General features: G+C 44.0%; 1 protein-coding gene across 2 annotated transcripts in view; it reads left to right on the top strand.

Moving 5' to 3' along the window:
* LOC143766498 (uncharacterized) overlaps positions 1–21,202 on the top strand; it is an 831,863-nt gene that overhangs the window by 743,364 nt on the left and 67,297 nt on the right. The window contains exon 1 of one of the 2 annotated variants that reach the window (XM_077254231.1): positions 15,896–16,178. The exons of the other annotated variant lie outside the window; for it this stretch is intronic. The gene's annotated coding sequence lies outside the window, so the exon portion shown is untranslated. Of the gene's footprint in view, positions 1–15,895; positions 16,179–21,202 lie in introns of those variants that run through there. 2 annotated transcript variants of the gene reach the window in all.

Here is a 21,202-nt window from a genome sequence, read left to right on the forward strand (position 1 = left end):
CACTGGAACCATCAGTCAAAGTAGAAAACATTCACAACAAAAGAAAGTGGGGGGGAAGGGGGAGGAAAAAGGAACAAAGTCACATATAGACGCTATAAAGTATCCAATTCTGTTATATGGCCAGAGAAATGTAACGTAATAAACTAAAAGGTGCAGACATAAATGAAAGTGCAATGCCAAAAGATAATAGCTGACAGTGTACGTTGGAAGCAGGATAAGGTGAGACAATGAAAATGAAAAACCCAAGCATGAGAAAACAAAGCTACAGCAGATTATAAAGAAAGAGTAAAATAGCCAAGTAAATATAAGGGAATAGTTACCAGTGACGGGGATCCAGCTGCACGTGGTCCGTGATGCGGTAGAGTGAGGAGCGCAAGGACGCGCTTATATGTGCCTGGCCGCCACAGTGAATGAGGGAAAGAAAAAGGACTTCCGGGTGCCGAGGAGGTCAGAGTCCCCAGTGCGCAGGCGCCGGAAGAAAGTAAGAGTGCCGCATGGGGCCAGAAAGAGCCAGGTAATGTGCGGAGTCGCGCATGCGCAGTTAGCGCAAATCGGAACCGGCCTGTAAAAGAAACAGAATAAGTGTTAGAGAGAAGGAAAATAACCTGAAAAACTAAAGATATAGACGGCCAGTGATGGAGACCCGGGTAACAGACCAGGGAATGAAAGGGGGAAAAAAAGGGGGAAAAAAAGGGGGGGAACTGGGTAAGAAAGAAGATTGATAATAAGACCATGCAAATGAAAATATACATAAAAAAATTAAATTAAGATAACAGAAAATGGAGATAGCAAACAGCAATATCAATAATGGACTAAATAGGGTAGTAGGACCGTCCTCTGTTAATTATCAGTAAATGATGTCATAGTCTCTATTGAGGCCAAGGGGAGAAAGGGTCTGCAGTTTGTGGATCCAATATGATTCACGAGCCTTAAGTTTTTTAATCCTATCTCCACCTCTTCTAAGAGGGGGAACACAGTCAATTACCTGAAACCGTAATTGTGCAATAGAATGTCTGTATTCCAAAAAATGGGCAGGAATAGGAAGTAGGCTACGTGAACACCTGATGGTGGATTTGTGTTTAGAAATGCGGTCCCGGATATGCTGGGTGGTTTCACCAACATATCCGAGACCGCATGGACATTTGATGAGATACACCACGTATGTGGAGTCGCAGGTGAAGTGACCATGAATCTGAAATCTTTGTCCAGTACGTGGGTGGGAGAAAAAATCGCCCTTAATGACATTGGAGCATTGTTGGCAGCCCAAGCAAGGGAATGTCCCTTTACGTGGAGTACTCAGAGTGCGTTGTCGTGGTGTAATAATTGCTGAACTGACAACTGCTCTGACGAGATGGTTCCTGAGATTGTCAGATCTCTTGTTACAAATCAGTGGCAACGATTTAAATTCAGGGATATCGGGGTATGCAGTCTGCAGAATATTCCAGTGTCTGAATATACTCTGATGTATTGGTCGTTTGAAGGGATGAAACATATTAACAAAGGCTAACCTGGGGTTCCTATTCCTCTCAGATATCACTGGGTCGGTGCTGTTTCTTACTCTAGAAATGGTTGAAGGATAACCCCTATCCTGAAATTTCAAATCCATCTCGAGATGTCTGCGGGAACGTACTACTGGATCTGATACTATCCTCCTGATCCTCTCATGTTGTGATTTAGGTAAAGCCGTTTTCACATGCCGAGGATGACTACTGGTGTAAAAAAGTAGGCTGTTTTTGTCGGTTGGCTTTACATATAGGTCAGTCTCAACAGAACCATCTGTCTGTACCAGTACCAATGTGTCTAAGAAATTGATGGAATTGCAGTCATGTTGGAGGGAGAATGAGATGTCTGGTGTACAGGTATTTAAGTCACCATGAAAGCCAAGTAATGTGTCTATGTCACCTGTCCAGATCATGAACACGTCGTCTATGTATCGTTGCCAAAAAAACACATGAGATATAAACATTGGATGACAGTAGACAAACGAATTCTCAAAAAAGTCCATAAATATATTGGCATAAGGTGGTGCAACGTTGGATCCCATCGCGGTACCCTTCTGTTGCATATAATACTGATCCTCAAACAGAAAAAAGTTTTTAGTAAGGACTATTTCAAGTAAATCTTGACAGAAGGATAATTGGTTAGTTGTGAAGGTCGTATGTATTTGTAAATACCTCATAACAGCCTCAATGCCTTGTTGGTGCCCAATACTAGTGTATAAACTTGTCACATCCATTGTGACTAGGAATGCATTAGGGGGCAAAGGGCCCAAGTCTTTTAATAGTTTGAGGAAATGTGTAGTGTCCTTTAAGAAGGACTTCATGTTCGGCACCAATGGAGATAGAATTTTGTCCAAAGTAATGGCCAGAGGGGACAGCAAAGAATTGGTGGACGCGACTATGGGTCTACCGGGAGGTCTCCATAAATTTTTATGCACTTTCGGGAGAGTATAAAAAACGGGCGTGACAGGATGCATATTGACCAAAAAGTCGCCCAACTTGGAGTCAATGGTCCCTGACCCTAGGTGACGAGTAACAACTCGTTTGATCTGTTTCGCTATCTCAAAGGTGGGATTACATGGTATTGGAGTATAGGTTGTAGTGTCATTTAACTGTGAACGGATCTCTTGAATGTAGTAAGTCTTATCTAACACCACTATTGCTCCCCCTTTATCGGCGGGCTTGATAATTAGATTTTTGTTGTTCTTGATCTCAGAGAGAGACCTGTATTCTTCCTGTGTTAGATTATTTCTGACCTTCATATGTCCTTTGTCGATGGAGTCCAAGATTGATGTAACGTCCCTCTGTACTACTGAGATAAATGTCTCAACAGGATGATAAGAACGTGGTGGTTGGAAAGTACTGCCAATTTTAAGACCCAGGGACTTGAGTGAAAAACTGGTTGGTCCAACTGTGGATTCAGCTATTTGGTCATAAGGACGAGCTGCAAAGTGGGCCTTCAGTCTCAGGGTCCTGAAGAACCGGTGTAATTCTTGATCGACCACAAAGGAGTCAAAGCGGGGGACTGGGCAGAATGTGAGGCCTTTCTGCAAAAGTGTCATATCGGCTGGGGAAAGGATCTGTGACGAGATATTGTAAACGATGTTGGGGGGTGCAATGGTCTCCCTACCTGGGATCTCGTAGTCATCCTTTGTCGATCTGCATTTCCTCCTTCCCCTCCGCGTCTTCCTCTTTGGGGTCGGGTCCGGCGTGACTCTAAAAAAGGCACTCTGGAGGGTCCGAAATCGCTGTCTGAACTGGTAGAGAAAGAATTGTTGTTCCTTCGGTATGATCTTTGTCCTCTGTATGATCCGGTAGAACGCCATCTGTAAACAGAATTATATTTATAATCGTCAGTGTCACGTAGGAACTTGGTCTTTTTCTTCTCCTGAAGGTTGTTGCGGAATTCTGAAATAGTATCGTCCAACTTAGTCTTGAGAGTCCTAAAATCCTCTGGCTTGATGGTGTCAACCAACTGTTGTTCAGAAATGGAAATCTTCGCTTTCAAGTCTGTTATCTCCTTCTGTAAAAAATCAATCGTGAGAACTATGAGGTCCATAGAACATTTGTTTAGAATGGATTCGAATTTGACACAATAGTCAGTGTTCTCCTGAAAGAGTGTAGGCCTAAGTGAGACACGGAGCCCTCTTGGAATACGCTGAACTTTATGATACTCGGCCAAAGTTATAGCATGTAGGTCCAAGGCCGTTAATCGACGTAGATCTCTCTCAAAATCTCTTGTTCAAAGCTGTTCTGATGGTGTGTGAAGAAAGGTACCAGGGGTCGTGACTTGAGAAATAATATTTGTGGTCTCGTCTGCATTGTAGGACAAAGTCAAAAAAGACATTTGAAAAAGAAGAGGGATATATAGGAGCAACAACCCAGAAAAAATGAGTAATAATTTGAAGAATGAGGTGCTCACTATTTTGTATGGTGCTCAGGAGAAAAATAGAACATCAAAAAAACAAACTCCAGCACACAAAAGAGTAAATGAAAATGGTAAAGTCATGAATTGCTGTCCCCTCTGGCCATTACTTTGGGCAAAATTCTATCTCCATTGGTGCCGAACATGAAGTCCTTCTTAAAGGACACTACACATTTCCACAAACTATTAAAAGACTTGGGCCCTTTGCCCCCTAATGCATTCCTAGTCACAATGGATGTGACAAGTTTATACACTAGTATTGGGCACCAACAAGGCATTGAGGCTGTTATGAGGTATTTACAAATACATACGACCTTCACAACTAACCAATTATCCTTCTGTCAAGATTTACTTGAAATAGTCCTTACTAAAAACTTTTTTCTGTTTGAGGATCAGTATTATATGCAACAGAAGGGTACCGCGATGGGATCCAACGTTGCACCACCTTATGCCAATATATTTATGGACTTTTTTGAGAATTCGTTTGTCTACTGTCATCCAATGTTTATATCTCATGTGTTTTTTTGGCAACGATACATAGACGACGTGTTCATGATCTGGACAGGTGACATAGACACATTACTTGGCTTTCATGGTGACTTAAATACCTGTACACCAGACATCTCATTCTCCCTCCAACATGACTGCAATTCCATCAATTTCTTAGACACATTGGTACTGGTACAGACAGATGGTTCTGTTGAGACTGACCTATATGTAAAGCCAACCGACAAAAACAGCCTACTTTTTTACACCAGTAGTCATCCTCGGCATGTGAAAACGGCTTTACCTAAATCACAACATGAGAGGATCAGGAGGATAGTATCAAATCCAGTAGTACGTTCCCGCAGACATCTCGAGATGGATTTGAAATTTCAGGATAGGGGTTATCCTTCAACCATTTCTAGAGTAAGAAACAGCACCGACCCAGTGATATCTGAGAGGAATAGGAACCCCAGGTTAGCCTTTGTTAATATGTTTCATCCCTTCAAACGACCAATACATCAGAGTATATTCAGACACTGGAATATTCTGCAGACTGCATACTCTGATATCCCTGAATTTAAATCGTCGCCATTGATTTGTAACAAGAGATCTGACAATCTCAGGAACCATCTTGTCAGAGCAGATGTCGGTTCAGCAATTATTACACCACGACAACGCACTCTGAGTACTCCACGTAAAGGGACATTCCCTTGCTTGGGCTGCCAACAATGCTCCAATGTCATTAAGGGCGATTTTTTCTCCCACCCACGTACTGGACAAAGATTTCAGATTCATGGTCACTTCACCTGCGACTCCACATACGTGGTGTATCTCATCAAATGTCCATGCGGTCTCGGATATGTTGGTGAAACCACCCAGCATATCCGGGACCGCATTTCTAAACACAAATCCACCATCAGGTGTTCACGTAGCCTACTTCCTATTCCTGCCCATTTTTTGGAATACAGACATTCTATTGCACAATTACGGTTTCAGGTAACTGACTGTGTTCCCCCTCTTAGAAGAGGTGGAGATAGGATTAAAAAACTTAAGGCTCGTGAATCATATTGGATCCACAAACTGCAGACCCTTTCTCCCCTTGGCCTCAATAGAGACTATGACATCATTTACTGATAATTAACAGAGGACGGTCCTACTACCCTATTTAGTCCATTATTGATATTGCTGTTTGCTATCTCCATTTTCTGTTATCTTAATTTAATTTTTTTATGTATATTTTCATTTGCATGGTCTTATTATCAATCTTCTTTCTTACCCAGTTCCCCCCCTTTTTTTCCCCCTTTTTTTCCCCCTTTCATTCCCTGGTCTGTTACCCGGGTCTCCATCACTGACCGTCTATATCTTTAGTTTTTCAGGTTATTTTCCTTCTCTCTAACACTTATTCTGTTTCTTTTACAGGCCGGTTCCGATTTGCGCTAACTGCGCATGCGCGACTCCGCACATTACCTGGCTCTTTCTGGCCCCATGCGGCACTCTTACTTTCTTCCGGCGCCTGCGCACTGGGGACTCTGACCTCCTCGGCACCCGGAAGTCCTTTTTCTTTCCCTCATTCACTGTGGCGGCCAGGCACATATAAGCGCGTCCTTGCGCTCCTCACTCTACCGCATCACGGACCACGTGCAGCTGGATCCCCGTCACTGGTAACTATTCCCTTATATTTACTTGGCTATTTTACTCTTTCTTTATAATCTGCTGTAGCTTTGTTTTCTCATGCTTGGGTTTTTCATTTTCATTGTCTCACCTTATCCTGCTTCCAACGTACACTGTCAGCTATTATCTTTTGGCATTGCACTTTCATTTATGTCTGCACCTTTTAGTTTATTACGTTACATTTCTCTGGCCATATAACAGAATTGGATACTTTATAGCGTCTATATGTGACTTTGTTCCTTTTTCCTCCCCCTTCCCCCCCACTTTCTTTTGTTGTGAATGTTTTCTACTTTGACTGATGGTTCCAGTGTTCTCCCCTGGTCTCGTCGCCATCTTGTGGTACATTGCAGTATATGACATGTGGACTCACATAAACTAAAGGGATTACCACTATTATGACATCAGGATATTAAGTATGCTCAGTATTATTCCTACCATGTTTTCATATTTCTTTTTTTCATTATTTCATTTTAAATATCATTACAGATAACAGATACATATACAGGTGTTCTTGAAAAAGGCTTATTAGCCGAAACGTTGAAATAATTGCCTGTGGAAATAATTGCCTGTGAAGTGATGAATATTATTGAAAGTATATCATAATTTTTCTTTTTCGTGTGCGGTGCCTATTGACGAAAAAAACGTCATTGAAACATTATTTGGAATTCCTAATAAATTCATGACTTTACCATTTTCATTTACTCTTTTGTGTGCTGGAGTTTGGTTTTTTGATGTTCTATTTTTCTCCTGAGCACCATACAAAATAGTGAGCACCTCATTCTTCAAATTATTACTCATTTTTTCTGGGTTGTTGCTCCTATATATCCCTCTTCTTTTTCAAATGTCTTTTTTGACTTTGTCCTACAATGCAGACGAGACCACAAATATTATTTCTCAAGTCACGACCCCTGGTACCTTTCTTCACACACCATCAGAACAGCTTCGAACAAGAGATTTTGAGAGAGATCTACGTCGATTAACGGCCTTGGACCAACATGCGATAACTTTGGCCGAGTATCATAAAGTTCAGCGTATTCCAAGAGGGCTCCGTGTCTCACTTAGGCCTACACTCTTTCAGGAGAACACTGACTATTGTGTCAAATTCGAATCCATTCTAAACAAATGTTCTATGGACCTCATAGTTCTCACGATTGATTTTTTACAGAAGGAGATAACAGACTTGAAAGCGAAGATTTCCATTTCTGAACAACAGTTGGTTGACACCATCAAGCCAGAGGATTTTAGGACTCTCAAGACTAAGTTGGACGATACTATTTCAGAATTCCGCAACAACCTTCAGGAGAAGAAAAAGACCAAGTTCCTACGTGACACTGACGATTATAAATATAATTCTGTTTACAGATGGCGTTCTACCGGATCATACAGAGGACAAAGATCATACCGAAGGAACAACAATTCTTTCTCTACCAGTTCAGACAGCGATTTCGGACCCTCCAGAGTGCCTTTTTTAGAGTCACGCCGGACCCGACCCCAAAGAGGAAGACGCGGAGGGGAAGGAGGAAATGCAGATCGACAAAGGATGACTACGAGATCCCAGGTAGGGAGACCATTGCACCCCCCAACATCGTTTACAATGTCTCGTCACAGATCCTTTCCCCAGCCGATATGACACTTTTGCAGAAAGGCCTCACATTCTGCCCAGTCCCCCGCTTTGACTCCTTTGTGGTCGATCAAGAATTACACCGGTTCTTCAGGACCCTGAGACTGAAGGCCCACTTTGCAGCTCGTCCTTATGACCAAATAGCTGAATCCACAGTTGGACCAACCAGTTTTTCACTCAAGTCCCTGGGTCTTAAAATTGGCAGTACTTTCCAACCACCACGTTCTTATCATCCTGTTGAGACATTTATCTCAGTAGTACAGAGGGACGTTACATCAATCTTGGACTCCATCGACAAAGGACATATGAAGGTCAGAAATAATCTAACACAGGAAGAATACAGGTCTCTCTCTGAGATCAAGAACAACAAAAATCTAATTATCAAGCCCGCCGATAAAGGGGGAGCAATAGTGGTGTTAGATAAGACTTACTACATTCAAGAGATCCGTTCACAGTTAAATGACACTACAACCTATACTCCAATACCATGTAATCCCACCTTTGAGATAGCGAAACAGATCAAACGAGTTGTTACTCGTCACCTAGGGTCAGGGACCATTGACTCCAAGTTGGGCGACTTTTTGGTCAATATGCATCCTGTCACGCCCGTTTTTTATACTCTCCCGAAAGTGCATAAAAATTTATGGAGACCTCCCGGTAGACCCATAGTCGCGTCCACCAATTCTTTGCTGTCCCCTCTGGCCATTACTTTGGACAAAATTCTATCTCCATTGGTGCCGAACATGAAGTCCTTCTTAAAGGACACTACACATTTCCTCAAACTATTAAAAGACTTGGGCCCTTTGCCCCCTAATGCATTCCTAGTCTGTTATGGTTCTCAATCGCAAGAGAACATAGCCCAGCAAACATAAGAACTAGCTCTTGGAAGGATGGAAACTAAACTGACCATGAACTAAACCTGCCGCACAACTAACAGTAGCCGGGTAGCGTTGCCTACGTTTTATCCCTAGACGCCCAGCGCCAGCCGGAGGACTAACTAATCCTGGCAGAGGAAAATACAGTCCTGGCTCACCTCTAGAGAAATTTCCCCGAAAGGCAGACAGAGGCCCCCACATATATTGGCGGTGATTTTAGATGAAAATGACAAACGTAGTATGAAAATAGGTTTAGCAAAATTGAGGTCCGCTTACTAGATAGCAGGAAGACAGAAAGGGCACTTTCATGGTCAGCTGAAAACCCTATCAAAACACCATCCTGAAATTACTTTAAGACTCTAGTATTAACTCATAACATCAGAGTGGCAATTTCAGATCACAAGAGCTTTCCAGACACAGAAACGAAACAACAGCTGTGAACTGGAACAAAATGCAAAAACAAACGAGGACAAAAGTCCAACTTAGCTGGGAGTTGTCTAGCAGCAGGAACATGCACAGAAAGGCTTCTGATTACAATGTTGACCGGCATGGAAGTGACAGAGGAGCAAAGCTAAATAGCGACTCCCACATCCTGATGGGAACAGGTGAACAGAGGGGATGATGCACACAAGTTCAATTCCACCAGTGGCCACCGGGGGAGCCCAAAATCCAATTTCACAACAGTACCCCCCCCTCAAGGAGGGGGCACCGAACCCTCACCAGAACCACCAGGGCGATCAGGATGAGCCCTATGAAAGGCACGGACCAGATCGGAGGCATGAACATCAGAGGCAGTCACCCAAGAATTATCCTCCTGACCGTATCCCTTCCATTTGACCAGATACTGGAGTTTCCGTCTGGAAACACGGGAGTCCAAGATTTTTTCCACAACGTACTCCAACTCGCCCTCAACCAACACCGGAGCAGGAGGCTCAACGGAAGGCACAACCGGTACCTCATACCTGCGCAATAATGACCGATGAAAAACATTATGAATAGAAAAAGATGCAGGGAGGTCCAACCGGAAGGACACAGGGTTAAGAATCTCCAATATCTTGTACGGGCCGATGAACCGAGGCTTAAACTTAGGAGAAGAAACCCTCATAGGGACAAAACGAGAAGACAACCACACCAAGTCCCCAACACAAAGCCGAGGACCAACCCGACGCCGGCGGTTGGCAAAAAGCTGAGTCTTCTCCTGGGACAACTTCAAATTGTCCACTACCTGCCCCCAAATCTGATACAACCTCTCCACCACAGCATCCACTCCAGGATAATCCGAAGATTCCACCTGACCGGAAGAAAATCGAGGATGAAACCCCGAATTACAGAAAAAAGGAGACACCAAGGTGGCAGAGCTGGCCCGATTATTGAGGGCAAACTCCGCTAAAGGCAAAAAAGCAACCCAATCATCCTGATCTGCAGACACAAAACACCTCAAATATGTCTCCAAGGTCTGATTCGTCCGCTCGGTCTGGCCATTAGTCTGAGGATGGAAAGCAGACGAGAAAGACAAATCTTTGCCCATCCTAGCACAGAATGCTCGCCAAAATCTAGACACGAATTGGGTTCCTTTGTCAGAAACGATATTCTCCGGAATACCATGCAAACGGACCACATTTTGAAAAAACAGAGGAACCAACTCGGAAGAAGAAGGCAACTTAGGCAGGGGAACCAAATGGACCATCTTAGAGAAACGGTCACACACCACCCAGATGACAGACATCTTCTGAGAAACAGGAAGATCCGAAATAAAATCCATCGAGATGTGCGTCCAAGGCCTCTTCGGGATAGGCAAGGGCAACAACAATCCACTAGCCCGAGAACAACAAGGCTTGGCCCGAGCACAAACGTCACAAGACTGCACAAAGCCTCGCACATCTCGTGACAGGGAAGGCCACCAGAAGGACCTTGCCACCAAATCCCTGGTACCAAAGATTCCAGGATGACCTGCCAACGCAGAAGAATGAACCTCAGAAATGACTTTACTGGTCCAATCATCAGGAACAAACAGTCTACCAGGTGGGCAACGATCAGGTCTATCCGCCTGAAACTCCTGCAAGGCCCGCCGCAGGTCTGGAGAAACGGCAGACAATATCACTCCATCCTTAAGGATACCTGTAGGTTCAGAATTACCAGGGGAGTCAGGCTCAAAACTCCTAGAAAGGGCATCCGCCTTAACATTCTTAGAACCCGGCAGGTAGGACACCACAAAATTAAACCGAGAGAAAAACAACGACCAGCGCGCCTGTCTAGGATTCAGGCGTCTGGCGGACTCAAGATAAATTAGATTTTTGTGGTCAGTCAATACCACCACCTGATGTCTAGCCCCCTCAAGCCAATGACGCCACTCCTCAAAAGCCCACTTCATGGCCAAAAGCTCCCGATTCCCAATATCATAATTCCGCTCACCGGGCGAAAATTTACGTGAAAAAAAAGCACAAGGTCTCATCACGGAGCAATCGGAACTTCTCTGCGACAAAACCGCCCCAGCTCCGATTTCAGAAGCGTCGACCTCAACCTGAAAAGGAAGAGCAACATCAGGCTGACGCAACACAGGGGCGGAAGAAAAGCGGCGCTTAAGCTCCCGAAAGGCCTCCACAGCAGCAGGGGACCACTCAGCAACATCAGCACCCTTCTTAGTCAAATCAGTCAATGGTTTAACAACATCAGAAAAACCAGCAATAAATCGACGATAAAAGTTAGCAAAGCCCAAAAATTTCTGAAGACTCTTAAGAGAAGAGGGTTGCGTCCAATCACAAATAGCCTGAACCTTGACAGGATCCATCTCGATGGAAGAGGGGGAAAAAATATATCCCAAGAAGGAAATCTTTTGAACCCCAAAAACGCACTTAGAACCCTTCACACACAAGGAATTAGACCGCAAAACCTGAAAAACCCTCCTGACCTGCTGGACATGAGAGTCCCAGTCATCCGAAAAAATCAAAATATCATCCAGATACACAATCATAAATTTATCCAAATAATCACGGAAAATGTCATGCATAAAGGACTGAAAGACTGAAGGAGCATTTGAAAGACCAAAAGGCATCACCAAATACTCAAAGTGGCCCTCGGGCGTATTAAATGCGGTTTTCCACTCATCCCCCTGCTTAATTCGCACCAAATTATACGCCCCACGGAGATCTATCTTAGAGAACCACTTGGCCCCCTTTATGCGAGCAAACAAATCAGTCAGCAGTGGCAACGGATATTGATATTTAACCGTGATTTTATTCAAAAGCCGATAATCAATACACGGCCTCAAAGAGCCATCTTTCTTAGCCACAAGGAAAAAACCGGCTCCTAAGGGAGATGACGAAGGACGAATATGTCCCTTTTCCAAGGACTCCTTTATATATTCTCGCATAGCAGCATGTTCAGGCACAGACAGATTAAATAAACGACCCTTAGGGTATTTACTACCCGGAATCAAATCTATGGCACAATCGCACTCCCGGTGCGGAGGTAGTGAACCAAGCTTAGGTTCTTCAAAAACGTCACAAAAGTCAGACAAGAATTCAGGAATCTCAGAGGGAATAGATGATGAAATGGAAACCAAAGGTACGTCCCCATGCGTCCCCTTACATCCCCAGCTTAACACAGACATAGCTTTCCAGTCGAGGACTGGGTTATGAGATTGCAGCCATGGCAATCCAAGCACCAACACATCATGTAGGTTATACAGCACAAGAAAGCGAATAATCTCCTGGTGATCCGGATTAATCCGCATAGTTACTTGTGTCCAGTATTGTGGTTTATTACTAGCCAATGGGGTGGAGTCAATCCCCTTCAGAGGTATAGGAGTTTCAAGAGGCTCTAAATCATACCCACAGCGTTTGGCAAAGGACCAATCCATAAGACTCAAAGCGGCGCCAGAGTCGACATAGGCGTCCGCGGTAATAGATGATAAAGAACAAATCAGGGTCACAGATAGAATAAACTTAGACTGTAAAGTGCCAATTGAAACAGACTTATCAAGCTTCTTAGTACGCTTAGAGCATGCTGATATAACATGAGTTGAATCACCGCAATAGAAGCACAACCCATTTTTTCGTCTAAAATTCTGCCGTTCGCTTCTGGACAGAATTCTATCACATTGCATATTCTCTGGCGTCTTCTCAGTAGACACCGCCAAATGGTGCACAGGTTTGCGCTCCCGCAGACGCCTATCGATCTGGATAGCCATTGTCATGGACTCATTCAGACCCGCAGGCACAGGGAACCCCACCATAACATCCTTAATGGCATCAGAGAGACCCTCTCTGAAATTCGCCGCCAGGGCGCACTCATTCCACTGAGTAAGCACAGCCCATTTACGGAATTTTTGGCAGTATATTTCAGCTTCGTCTTGCCCCTGAGATAGGGACATCAAGGCCTTTTCCGCCTGAAGCTCTAAATGAGGTTCCTCATAAAGCAACCCCAAGGCCAGAAAAAACGCATCCACATTGAGCAACGCAGGATCCCCTGGAGCCAATGCAAAAGCCCAATCTTGAGGGTCGCCCCGGAGCAAGGAAATCACAATCCTGACCTGCTGTGCAGGATCTCCAGCAGAGCGAGATTTCAGGGACAAAAACAACTTGCAATTATTTTTGAAATTTTGAAAGCAAGATCTATTCCCCGAGAAAAATTCAGGCAAAGGAATTCTAGGTTCAGATATAGGAACATGAACAACAAAATCTTGTAAATTTTGAACTTTCGTGGTGAGATTATTCAAACCTGCAGCTAAACTCTGAATATCCATTTTAAACAGGTGAACACAGAGCCATTCCAGGATTAGAAGGAGAGAGAGAGAGAAAGGCTGCAATATAGGCAGACTTGCAAGAGATTCAATTATAAGCACACTCAGAACTGAAGGAAAAAAAAAAAAAAAAAAATCTTCAGCAGACTTCTTTTTTCTCTCCTTTCTCTGCCAATTAATTTAACCCTTTGCGGGCCGGTCAAACTGTTATGGTTCTCAATGGCAAGAGAACATAGCCCAGCAAACATAAGAACTAGCTCTTGGAAGGATGGAAACTAAACTGACCATGAACTAAACCTGCCGCACAACTAACAGTAGCCGGGTAGCGTTGCCTACGTTTTATCCCTAGACGCCCAGCGCCAGCCGGAGGACTAACTAATCCTGGCAGAGGAAAATACAGTCCTGGCTCACCTCTAGAGAAATTTCCCCGAAAGGCAGACAGAGGCCCCCACATATATTGGCGGTGATTTTAGATGAAAATGACAAACGTAGTATGAAAATAGGTTTAGCAAAATTGAGGTCCGCTTACTAGATAGCAGGAAGACAGAAAGGGCACTTTCATGGTCAGCTGAAAACCCTATCAAAACACCATCCTGAAATTACTTTAAGACTCTAGTATTAACTCATAACATCAGAGTGGCAATTTCAGATCACAAGAGCTTTCCAGACACAGAAACGAAACAACAGCTGTGAACTGGAACAAAATGCAAAAACAAACGAGGACAAAAGTCCAACTTAGCTGGGAGTTGTCTAGCAGCAGGAACATGCACAGAAAGGCTTCTGATTACAATGTTGACCGGCATGGAAGTGACAGAGGAGCAAAGCTAAATAGCGACTCCCACATCCTGATGGGAACAGGTGAACAGAGGGGATGATGCACACAAGTTAAATTCCACCAGTGGCCACCGGGGGAGCCCAAAATCCAATTTCACAACACTAGTCACAATGGATGTGACAAGTTTATACACTAGTATTGGGCACCAACAAGGCATTGAGGCTGTTATGAGGTATTTACAAATACATACGACCTTCACAACTAACCAATTATCCTTCTGTCAAGATTTACTTGAAATAGTCCTTACTAAAAACTTTTTTCTGTTTGAGGATCAGTATTATATGCAACAGAAGGGTACCGCGATGGGATCCAACGTTGCACCACCTTATGCCAATATATTTATGGACTTTTTTGAGAATTCGTTTGTCTACTGTCATCCAATGTTTATATCTCGTGTTTTTTTGGCAACGATACATAGACGACGTGTTCATGATCTGGACAGGTGACATAGACACATTACTTGGCTTTCATGGTGACTTAAATACCTGTACACCAGACATCTCATTCTCCCTCCAACATGACTGCAATTCCATCAATTTCTTAGACACATTGGTACTGGTACAGACAGATGGTTCTGTTGAGACTGACCTATATGTAAAGCCAACCGACAAAAACAGCCTACTTTTTTACACCAGTAGTCATCCTCGGCATGTGAAAACGGCTTTACCTAAATCACAACATGAGAGGATCAGGAGGATAGTATCAGATCCAGTAGTACGTTCCCGCAGACATCTCGAGATGGATTTGAAATTTCAGGATAGGGGATATCCTTCAACCATTTCTAGAGTAAGAAACAGCACCAACCCAGTGATATCTGAGAGGAATAGGAACCCCAGGTTAGCCTTTGTTAATATGTTTCATCCCTTCAAACGACCAATACATCAGAGTATATTCAGACACTGGAATATTCTGCAGACTGCATACCCTGATATCCCTGAATTTAAATCGTTGCCATTGATTTGTAACAAGAGATCTGACAATCTCAGGAACCATCTCGTCAGAGCAGATGTCAGTTCAGCAATTATTACACCACGACAACGCACTCTGAGTACTCCACGTAAAGGGACATTCCCTTGCTTGGGCTGCCAACAATGCTCCAATGTCATTAAGGGCGATTTTTTTCTCCCACCCACGTACTGGACAAAGATTTCAGATTCATGGTCACTTCACCTGCGACTCCACATACGTGGTGTATCTCATCAAATGTCCATGCGGTCTCGGATATGTTGGTGAAACCACCCAGCATATCCGGGACCGCATTTCTAAACACAAATCCACCATCAGGTGTTCACGTAGCCTACTTCCTATTCCTGCCCATTTTTTGGAATACAGACATTCTATTGCACAATTACGGTTTCAGGTAATTGACTGTGTTCCCCCTCTTAGAAGAGGTGGAGATAGGATTAAAAAACTTAAGGCTCGTGAATCATATTGGATCCACAAACTGCAGACCCTTTCTCCCCTTGGCCTCAATAGAGACTATGACATCATTTACTGATAATTAACAGAGGACGGTCCTACTACCCTATTTAGTCCATTATTGATATTGCTGTTTGCTATCTCCATTTTCTGTTATCTTAATTTAATTTTTTTATGTATATTTTCATTTGCATGGTCTTATTATCAATCTTCTTTCTTACCCAGTTCCCCCCCCTTTTTCCCCCCTTTTTTTCCCCCTTTCATTCCCTGATCTGTTACCCGGGTCTCCATCACTGGCCGTCTATATCTTTAGTTTTTCAGGTTATTTTCCTTCTCTCTAACACTTATTCTGTTTCTTTTACAGGCCGGTTCCGATTTGCGCTAACTGCGCATGCGCGACTCCGCACATTACCTGGCTCTTTCTGGCCCCATGCGGCACTCTTACTTTCTTCCGGCGCCTGCGCACTGTGGACTCTGACCTCCTCGGCACCCGGAAGTCCTTTTTCTTTCCCTCATTCACTGTGGCGGCCAGGCACATATAAGCGCGTCCTTGCACTCCTCACTCTACCGCATCATGGACCACGTGCAGCTGGATCCCCGTCACTGGTAACTATTCCCTTATATTTACTTGGCTATTTTACTCTTTCTTTATAATCTGCTGTAGCTTTGTTTTCTCATGCTTGGGTTTTTCATTTTCATTGTCTCACCTTATCCTGCTTCCAACGTACACTGTCAGCTATTATCTTTTGGCATTGCACTTTCATTTATGTCTGCACCTTTTAGTTTATTACGTTACATTTCTCTGGCCATATAACAGAATTGGATACTTTATAGCGTCTATATGTGACTTTGTTCCTTTTTCCTCCCCCTTCCCCCCCACTTTCTTTTGTTGTGAATGTTTTCCACTTTGACTGATGGTTCCAGTGTTCTCCCCTGGTCTCGTCGTCATCTTGTGGTACATTGCAGTATATGACATGTGGACTCACATAAACTAAAGGGATTACCACTATTATGACATCAGGATATTAAGTATGCTCAGTATTATTCCTACCATGTTTTCATATTTCTTTTTTTCATTATTTCATTTTAAATATCATTACAGATAACAGATACATATACAGGTGTTCTTGAAAAAGGCTTATTAGCCGAAACGTTGAAATAATTGCCTGTGGAAATAATTGCCTGTGAAGTGATGAATATTATTGAAAGTATATCATAATTTTTCTTTTTCGTGTGCGGTGCCTATTGACGAAAAAAACGTCATTGAAACATTATTTGGAATTCCTAATAAATTCATGACTTTACCATTTTCATTTACTCTTTTGTGTGCTGGAGTTTGGTTTTTTGATGTTCTATTTTTCTCCTGAGCACCATACAAAATAGTGAGCACCTCATTCTTCAAATTATTTCTGGAACTTGATGGCCTGGCAGGAGCAGGACTCGGCGGCTCGGTGCGATGGTGTCGGTGGCAGCATCCCTCAGCACCCGGACCTCAGTAGAGTTGCTGTGCAGCAGGACTAGGAGTCATGCTTGCCAGCGTTGGTACAACTGGCATTGTAGTCGCTGACTGCATGATCCTAGCCTGCTGCAGAGCACTCACACAGGCGTTGTTGCAGGCCTGCATCACCGAAATCTGGAGTTCCGGTGTAAGGTGTTCCACCATACCCTTAGCAATGGCACTAAAAAAATGTTTTGCTGGCTTCATGAGCTCGGATTCCATTGATTCAAGGCGCCGGTCGATACTGGACAGAGCAGTGTCCATCATATCTCCCAGCACCTTAAAACAATTTTGGAAAACCGTGCCCAAAAGAAAATATTCAGGCATTAGCGGCCTGTCCGAGGCCCGCTGACGCTGTCGGGAATACCCGAAAGAAGGAGCGCCTGAGGCCTCGGCCAGGGGAACACCAGATGGAACGGCTGCCGGTTCTCCAGATGGTGGTGCATGCCTGTGACTGCTCAGATGGCGATTCATGAAGGACCGCTCCAGATGGCCGAACAGGTTCGAGGGTGCTGCTGTGTGTTCTGTGAAAACATAAGGAAAACATTAGTATACAAAATATAACATTTCACGTTCGCCATCTCTTGTGTAATATAAAGTTAACATTACATCACACAACACTATAAAATAATTTAACATAATTGTAAAGGGTCACTTCCGTCTGTCAGTCTGTCTGTCATTCACTCACGGTTATTCATTCGCTGATTGTTCTCGCCAGCTGCCTGTCATGGCTGACGCGACCAATCAGCGACGGGCACAGTCCTGAATAAAATGGCCGCTCCTTACTCCCTGCAGTCAATGCCTGTCGCCCGCATACTCCCCTCTGTCATCGCTAAACACAGGCCGGCGGTAACGCACCGCGTTATGCCGCGGGTTAAGCAATCCGTTGCCGCCGTTAAACCTTGGTGTCACCAACTTTTTACTATTGACGCTGCCTATGCCGCATCAATATTACAAAAATTTAACAAATTTGATTTAAAAAAATACCATGCTATACTCACCCTCCATAGCCGTTTGCGATGGCCGCCATCGTTTACGCTTATCGCCGGACCGGCCATGACGTCACGACCATGTGTGTCGTGTGACCGAGACGTCATCACAGGTCCTGTGATCAGACAAACTCTGGGAACGGAAACTGCCGTGAACTAGAAGGTCTCCCGTGGAATTTTTTATTTTTTTTTAAACTGTGACAAACCTGGATGGGCATTATACTACGCCACTATGAAATATTGTACGTGGCTGGGCAATATACTATGTGGCTCTGTGCTGTATACTACGTCACTGGACTATACTAAATGGCTGGGCAATATACTACGTGGCTGGCCAATATACTACGTGAACATGCATGTTGTACAATACCCGATGTGTTGGAATAGGTACTAAATACTTACTCTCGTGGCCAAGGATCGGTCTCAGGAACTGTAGAAGTTGTGTGTTCCTTATACGTTGATGTCCTTGCCACAGCAGCACCACTTCGAGCCTGTTCCTCCTCCTTCCACAGGCCCCGATTGAAACGGTCCTTCATGGAACGCCATCTTGTCTTCAATTTTTTGACTGTGAAAAAGCCCCCCCCCAAAAAAAGGTTACAGATTGAACACTTTCAAATGATAACACAACCGTGTGCGATGCAAAAAACTTGCAGGAGTTGATCACATCACACATGGTTGTGTTATCCTGGCCTGATGGGTCAGAGCGGCGTTTCAGCAATACTTGCCAAAGTTAGCTTTGTCCGTGGATGAAGCACTGTCAAAGCCATATCAAAGCGATTTGGCCACCTCAGCCCACATACGCCTCAACACGACCTGGTCCACGTGCCGGGGGGTCATGGCTGTCCCACAACGGGCCTCGCTCTTGGATACAGGTGACCATGAGATCAACGTCAATCCCCTCATATTGGTCCCGTTGTGAAACCTTAAATAATTGAAAAACATTAATGTTTTCAAGCTACATAAAAATAGCTACCCCCCCCACCTCCCCCCCCCAAAAAAAAATGAAATAAAAAAAAAAAACATTCCTAATGTTGTTTGAAAAAATATACTTACTCGCCGTCTTGCCACCACAGCTTGGCCCCGAGGTCGCTGCTCCTGCTGGGTCGCTTCCTCCTCACTTGAAGAAGCCTGGAAAATATTTTAAAAAAAATTAGTGACACGTGTTGTGAATTTGGATTCTGGGCTCCCCCGGTGGCTACTGGTGGAATTGAACTGGTGTCTTCATCTTCTCTGTTCACCTGTTCCCATCAAGATGTGGCAGTCGCTATATAACCTTGCTTCTCTGTTAGTTGCTTGCCGGTCAACAATGTTATCAGAAGCCTCTCTGTGCTTGTTCCTGCTCCTAGACAACTACTAGATAAGTTGGACTCTTGTCCATATTTGTTTTTGCATTTTTGTTCCAGTTCACAGCTGTAGTTTCGTTACTGTGTCTGGAAAGCTCTTGTGAACAGGAATTGCCACTCTGGTGTTATGAGTTAATGCCAGAGTTTTAAAGTAATTTCTGGATGGTGTTTTGATAGGGTTTTCAGCTGACCATGAAAGTGTCCTTTCTGTCTTCTGCTATCTAGTAAGTGGACCTCAAATTTGCTAAACCTATTTTCATACTACGTTTGTTGTTTCATCTTAATTCACCGCCAATACATGTGGGGGGCCTCTGTCTCCTTTCGGGGTATTTCTCTAGAGGTGAGCTAGGACTTATGTTTTCCTCTGCTAGCATTATTTAGTCCTCCGGCTGGTGCTGGGCATCTAGAATCAACGTAGGCATGCTACCCGGCCACTGCTAGTTGTGCGGTAGGTTTAGTTCATGGTCAGCTCAGTTCCCGTCTTCCAAGAGCTAGTTCCTATATATGCTTATGCTATGTTCTCTTGCCATTGAGATCATGACAGTTTGACCGGCCCACTAAAGGGTTAAAATCCTTGGCTGAGAAAGGAGAGAAATAAGAAGTCTGCTGAGATTTTTTTTTTTTTCCTCTTGAGTGTGCTCTTAATAGGACTTCTTGCCAGTCTGTCTATGCAGCAGCCTTTGTTTTTTTTTTTTTTTTTTCTCTTTCTCTGCTTCTAATCTTTGAATGGCTCTGTGTCCACCTGTTTGTAATGGATCTTCAGAGTGTAATTGCAGGTTTGAATAATCTCGCAACAAAGGTACAAAATTTGCAAGATTTTGTTTGTCATGCACCTGTATCTGAGCCGAGAATTCCTTTGCCGGAATTTTTCTCGGGGAATAGATCTGGGTTTCAGAATTTTCGAAATAATTGCAAATTATTTTTGTCCCTGAAATCTCGCTCTGCCGGAGACCCTGCACAGCAGGTCAGGATTGTGATTTCCTTGCTCCGGGGCGACCCTCAAGACTGGGCTTTTTCATTGACACCAGGGGATCCTGCGTTGCTCAATGTGGATGCGTTTTTTCTGGCCTTGGGGTTGCTTTATGACGAACCTCATTTGGAGCTTCAGGCAGAAAAAACTTTGATGTCCCTATCTCAGGGGCAAGATGAAGCTGAAATTTACTGCCAAAGATTCCGTAAATGGTCTGTGCTTACTCAGTGGAATGAGTGCGCCCTGGCGGCGACTTTCAGAGAGGGTCTCTCTGATGCCATTAAGGATGTTATGGTGGGGTTCCCTGTGCCTGCGGGTCTGAATGAGTCCATGACAATGGCTATTCAGATCGATAGGCGTTTGCGGGAGCACAAACCTGTGCACCATCTGGCGGTGTCCACTGAGAAGACGCCAGAGAGTATGCAGTGTGATAGAATTCTGTCCAGAAGCGAGCGGCAGAATTTTAGACGGAAAAATGGGTTGTGTTTCTATTGTGGTGATTCTACTCATGTTATATCAGCATGCTCTAAGCGCACTAAAAAGCTTGATAAATCTGTTTCCATTTGCACTTTACCGTCTAAGTTTATTCTATCTGTGACCCTGATTTGCTCTTTGTCATCTATTACCACGGACGCCTATGTCGACTCTGGCGCCGCTTTGAGTCTTATGGATTGGTCCTTTGCCAAACGCTGTGGGTATGATTTAGAGCCTTTGGAGACTCCTATTCCTCTGAAGGGGATTGACTCCACCCCATTGGCTAATAATAAACCACAATACTGGACACAAGTAACTATGCGTATTAATCCGGATCACCAGGAGATTATTCGCTT

The sequence above is a fragment of the Ranitomeya variabilis genome, chromosome 4 (genome assembly GCF_051348905.1).
Source record: "Ranitomeya variabilis isolate aRanVar5 chromosome 4, aRanVar5.hap1, whole genome shotgun sequence".
Lineage (NCBI taxonomy): Eukaryota > Metazoa > Chordata > Amphibia > Anura > Dendrobatidae > Ranitomeya > Ranitomeya variabilis.